Source organism: Apodemus sylvaticus, chromosome 16 (assembly GCF_947179515.1).
Source record: "Apodemus sylvaticus chromosome 16, mApoSyl1.1, whole genome shotgun sequence".
NCBI lineage: Eukaryota > Metazoa > Chordata > Mammalia > Rodentia > Muridae > Apodemus > Apodemus sylvaticus.
The window spans coordinates 7,195,799-7,201,989 of record NC_067487.1 but is presented as its reverse complement, the minus strand read 5'-3'; positions in this window follow the sequence as shown (position 1 = coordinate 7,201,989).

Below are 6,191 nucleotides of genomic sequence, written 5' to 3'. Positions count from 1 at the left end.
AGAATAAAACAATCTGTATATATATGCTAGTGGTTAATTTTGTGTTGCTTTGACCAACTACCTGACTGGATTGAAAGGATGACCAGTCTGTTTTGTCTTGCAGTTTTAGGAAGATTTAGCTTATCACCATGGAAAAGGTCTGGTCAGGGCAGCAGCTTCTTTGGTGGTAGTGGAATGTGATGAAGAAGCTTTTCACAATTTGATGGTCCAGGAAGCAAAGAATATTCCAGAAGCAGGGCCTGGGTCACTTTCAGAGATGTATCCCTAATGAACTATTTCTTTGGGGTTGCCCAGTTTCCTAAAGATTCCACACCTTTCCCTAAAACAAAAACATAAAACAAACTAACAAGCTTCATACCTCCAACATAGAATACCAAAGAGTGTCCATTTCCGTTCAAAGGAAAAGAAGTGGGAAGTGGGTAGCAAGACAGGAACAAAAACACTCCATAAACTCATATTGAGTTCTGTAGCTTCATGGCTCAGTGCAAGGGGGTTGAATGGCACCAAGCACCTGTATAGCTTGTCATTTGTATAACATTTGGCCTGTTTATTGGGCCAAGTCCATGCAATGTCTGCATCTTCCTCTAGCATCACTACAACTTAAGCTATGACCTCATCCACCTTAAGCATAGCTATCAGGGGCTTTCAGCATGGGATATGACTCTTTTATCTGTTATATGATCTCATGGCCTTTTCTCCGGAACCATGCCTTCATGATTTCATAACTGCTACTTTCCTGAAACTCCAGGACCATGTACATGACACTAGCTGCTGGTTCAAGATGGCCTCCTTTGGAACACATTGCAGTGGTTTCTGAGCTTCTATTGCATGGCCCCTAGGAAACCATTTCACTAGACAACCTTCTCCAGCAGGACATCTCTTTGGCTCTATTGTTTTTAAGTATAAGTCTTTCAAATTTGTTTGCATTTTTTTCACCTCAGCCAGTCTCATTCACATGAGACTCATTCAAGACAACTTCTGTATTGTCTCAGTGCAAACTGTGCAGAACATCTTCACTATAGACAATTTTAACAAATATAGTACATGTACTTGATTTGTCAACACTTTAAAATATGCTCATGACCCTAAACTGTATAGTCTTTTTGTAAGACTTTTCTTTTTAATGAAAATAGATTTTAATATACCCTGATTACAGTTTCCCCTCCCTGTACAGTTCCTCCCCACCATTTGGACACATTCCCTTTCTGTTTCTCAGAAAACTTCATGGTATGACTTCATGGATTCTGCCACTGAGATCCAACAATGCACCCCATCACTCCACTACTTTCAAATTCAGTCACACTTACAATGTCAAGACACTGGCAGCATGTAGATACATATTGGCCAGATCGTTTGCCTCTCGTGTTGTTTGATTTTCTACAGGAATGCTGTCCCAACTTTGTGAAAACTCACTGTTCCATCCTATGCCCTGCATCTTTAGCATTGTTTTGTCTTCTAGGCTCCCATCATAATTGACCATTAAGCACTGCTCAGGACATTTTAGGGCTTCTCTATCCCATTGTTCCTCAAACTGTTTCTACAAGACTCACACAGGCAGCTTGCACCTATATCGAACCCCCATTCCTGGTAGTAATCTTCTTACAAGTTACTTCCACATTACTATAACAAAATTCAGGACAGAGGCAATGGAAGAGAGGAGGGATAGATCCACCATCCATATCTGTGGGAGTTTGAGGTAGAGGAATCTGACGCTTTGACTGAACAGAGAGCAGAAGGTACACCAGAAAGATGGGTTGAATCACTTCAAAATCCCAACAAGAATGACCTACATCTGCCAGCTTGGTCTCACCAACTCATAAAATAGTGCTATAATATGGGGATCAAGAACTCAAAACATGATCATTTTGGGAACATTTTTAGATTCAAATCTAACAGACATTCTCTCCAGAACATGATCCTCATTAAATATGAGGCTTGGATCAAACTTTTAATCTGCTTACAGATAAAATACTTATTTATATTTGCTAAAGCATGGTGTGTATGTTTAGATAGAGGGTGGGAGACAGAGGGAGGAAGGCAGGGAAGGAGGAGGGAGGGAGGGTGGGAGGGTGGAGAGAGAGAGAGAGAGAGAGAGAGAGAGAGAGAGAGAGAGAAGGAGGGAGAGACAGAGGGAGACAGAGGGAGGTATTGGTGGCAGCTCGGGGAGATCTGCATGGTGGCCAAGGCTCCGATGTGACACTGAGATAGATACGGAACTGAAGGCAGTTCAGGATGACTGGGGAGTGCAGTGGCAGATGAGCTAAGGGCCAGCTCAACAAGAGCCATGTAAACGTCACTGCAGAGTTTGAACAGGATTATTGTTTTAGTCATTCAGCAACATAGAGTTCAAATCAATATTGCTTTGTCAAATCTGGCAAATATCTGGGTAGAATTCTTTATTCCCAGTACTCCTAGTCTTTCTCCCTAAATCCTTTGTGGTGGTTTCCTTATGAATCAACCTCTATAGGCTCATGTGTTTGAACCTGGTCCTCATGTGGCACCAGCATTTTGAGAGTTTGTGTATCCCTTAGAGGATGGGCTCTAGCTGAAGGGAGTGGGTCATGGAAGGTGAGGGTTAGAGCCCAACCTGATGTCCATCCCAGTACTCTCTGCTCCTTGGCCACTTAATGCTGTGTCCCCTTAACTACAAGTTCACCCTGTTCTCATGCCACTCCCACCTCACTGAATCTCCTAAACTCTGCTAGAATCAACCCTTCCCCACATAAGGAATGCCTATCAACCCTTCTGTCACATGAAAGGCCCACTTACAGTGGAGACAGGACCGTGCCTTGCTCAGCCTCTTTATTTATTTATTCATTCATTCATTCATTTATTTATTTATAATATGTGAGTACACTGTAGCTGTCTTTAGACACTCCAGTAGAGGGAGTCAGATCTCATAGATGGTTGTGAGCCACCATGTGGTTGCTGAGATTTGAACTCAGGACCTTCGGAAGAGCAGTCAGTGCTCTTAATTGCTAAACCATCTCTGTTGCCCCCACTCAGCTTCTTATTTGATTTATGTCAATGTGCTTTGACTTGGCAAATCAACATAGCCTACAGCTATCCCCTATGCATGTGACAAAGAATGTCTATGTAGTACTGACTGATGTCACTTAGGTAACTTATCTTTTCCTCTCTGGTGAGATGCATGTTGCTAGCCACAGTTACTCTAGCATCTAATGATTCCCAAACTTTATATCTATCCAGCAGTACCACTGTACCCTGTGGGTAAGTGTCTTCCCCTTCCTAGTGTTCTCCTTCCGGTTCTCACCGTGCCCTTGCCTTATACCTATACATGCTGAGCCTTTTTTGATTTCACACCCAAGATTATGCAACATCTGCTTCTCTAGCCGGCATATCTCACATATCCTAATATTCTCCAAGTTCCTCTATGGCATTCTGAATAAGGGGATTCCTTTCAATGTTGGGTAGTACTTTACTATATGTTGCACTGTTTTGCATAATGGCTCTACTTACTTACATTTTCATCATCAGCATACAGAGATCTCTTAAATGTTTATCCTTAGAAGCCTGAGTCACCTTTTAAACTTTTGATAATAGTTAATCTAATACATATGCAGACACACACACATGCACACATTGGGACTACACTCTTAAAGAAAACTGACTCTTCCTTCCCTAGCAGCTGTCCATCATCAATAGCTCTTCTTCTAGGGGTGGGACTTTGTCCCCATTTCCTCTCTTGATGCTGGTTTTTTTGTCTGGCTTGGGGTTATGCTGGTCTTCTGCATAGCATCACAGCTGCTGTGCATTCCTGTGTGCATCTATCCTGCTGTGTCAAGAAGAGCCTGTTTCCTTGTGGTTGCCCACTGCCTTTAGATATTACACTCTCTCTGCCTCCTCTTGTACGATGATCTCTGAACCTTGGGAGGAGGGGTTCAGTTTATATGTTCCATTTAGGGATGAGTATTGTGTCTTATTCTCTGTACCCTGGCCAGTTGTGTGTGTGTCTGTGTTGATCCTCATATACTGAAAACTGAAGCTTCTCTAATAAAGGCTATAAGAGTTCAATGATAGGTCACTGGGAGTTGTTCTCAGACTTGTGGACTGATATTTGTCCAAAAACTGGATATGATGATAGCACAGCCAAATTAATGTATAGAATAGATGTCCATTATGTGGGCAGAAAAGGGGAGTGAATTTTTATTCAGGATGATTATGTCAGCTCATCTTTAAACAAAAGTGAATGAAGAAATAACAAAGTCTATAAGAAGCACTACTTGCTGACCTGCACGTGAAAGTGTAATGGTTTCTTCAGCTAATCTTCTCTCACAAAAAACAGAGCAAGGGGTGCTGGGTGTGTCTCACCATGGGAACAGGCACGCTGGGCCTCAGCTGTGTCTCCCAGAAACCAGGAAAATTCTTACCCAAGCAGCTCAGCATCACAGACTTCTAATCACTGGTTCTGAGTCCTCACCTGGGTCCCTGCACTGCCTCCCTGAGTTATCGCCTGCAATCAAATTCATCTTCTCTGCCGTTCCCTAATCTATAAAGTAGTCATGGAAACAGAAGATCACAGGGTGGTGCGAGGAGGAGGAACTGGGCTTATAAAGAAAAGTGCATAATGGCAAAGTCAGGAACGTGGGGATGGCCCAGCAATGATCGGTAAAAAGGAATCAAGACAGTTTCATGTCACTGTCTGTCAGGTGTACTGTAAAGAAAATGTACTTGGATGAGGACTGTGACAATTCCTGAGCAATAAAGAGAGACTTCGCAGAAAGAAAACCACAATGGTGATGGCCAGGTCTGTGGAAATCCTAAGGCAAGCAGGGACATAGGAAGAACATGCGATTGGTACTAGGGCACTTGCTGATCTCACAGGACTTCATGACAGAGAACACAGTCAACGGGGTGGGGATTTAGAAAAGAATGCTGAACTCATGTCCACAGCTGTCTCTCAGCATGACTGCAGCCTGAAGGGAGAGGAGGTGACTGAAGATCTCAGCTACAGCGGCGAGTACTACTGCTACCCATGCAGGAGGCACAACCTTCACAGAGATGGTTTTATCTAACTGGTGTTAAGATAGTACTATGTTGACCACTCTTATCAGACTAATCCTCTCAGTAGGCACAAAACTCTACAAAAATACCACTTAAGCATATTTAAAGGTGTCAAAAATAAAATAGTCATAGGAAGCAGATGGAGAGAGGGAACTAGGTGGTAGAGCAGTGGGGAGGGGAATGGAAGGGTTTGGGATAAGATGTGAAGAAAGACAAGAGAGAGGACCAGAGGGCCAGGAGAAGGAATAAAAATCTGTAGCTGATGGGGCAGGGGTTGGGGCTTGGATTTGGGGGAGAATGGGAGTTGGGGGTATTTCTAGGATGTGCCAGAGACCTGATGTGGGGGAGACTCCCAGGGGTTTGTGGGGGTGACTCTAGCTGAGACTCATAGCAGTGGGGATATGGAACCCGAAGTGTCCACCTCCTGCAGCAAGGCAGGAGCCCAGTAGAAAGATAAGGACACCGACTCACACACAAAACTTTTGACCTAAAGTTTGTCCTGTCTACAAGAAATTCAGGCACAAAGATAGAGCAGAGACTGAGGGAATGGCCAACTAATAACTGGTCCAAATTGAGACCCATCCCATGGGCAAGAACCAATGCCTGTCACTATTAATGATACGCTGTTATGCTTGCACATAGGAGTCTAGAATAATTGTGGACTGAGAGGCTCCACCAAGAAGATGACTGAAACTGATGTAGACACCCACAGCCAAACAGTGGATGGAGCTTGGGAACTTGTATGGAAGAACAGAAGTAAGGACTGCTGGCCCCAAAGGGAATAGGAACTCCACAGGAAGACCAACAGAATCAACTAAGCTAGACCCTTGAGGGCTCTCAGAGACTGAACCACCAACCAAAGAGCATACACAGGCTGGACCTAGGCCCACTGTACATATGTAGCAGGTGGGTCCTCCAGCAACCAGAGCTGTGAGTCAGGACACTTTTTCCAGGAACAGAGAGGGTACCAAAGCTTTGCAGTGGAGCATCAAAGGACTGTATGCTAGGAATCAGAGTAATCTCAAGGTTGTAGATGGCTCAGCAGGTCAGAGCATTTGTTGTTCAGACCTTCGAACCTATCTGGATCTCTGAAGCCCATGGTGGAGAGAATAGACTTCCTCCCTACAGTTGTTATCTGACTGTCACAAGTACACTGTTCTACAATT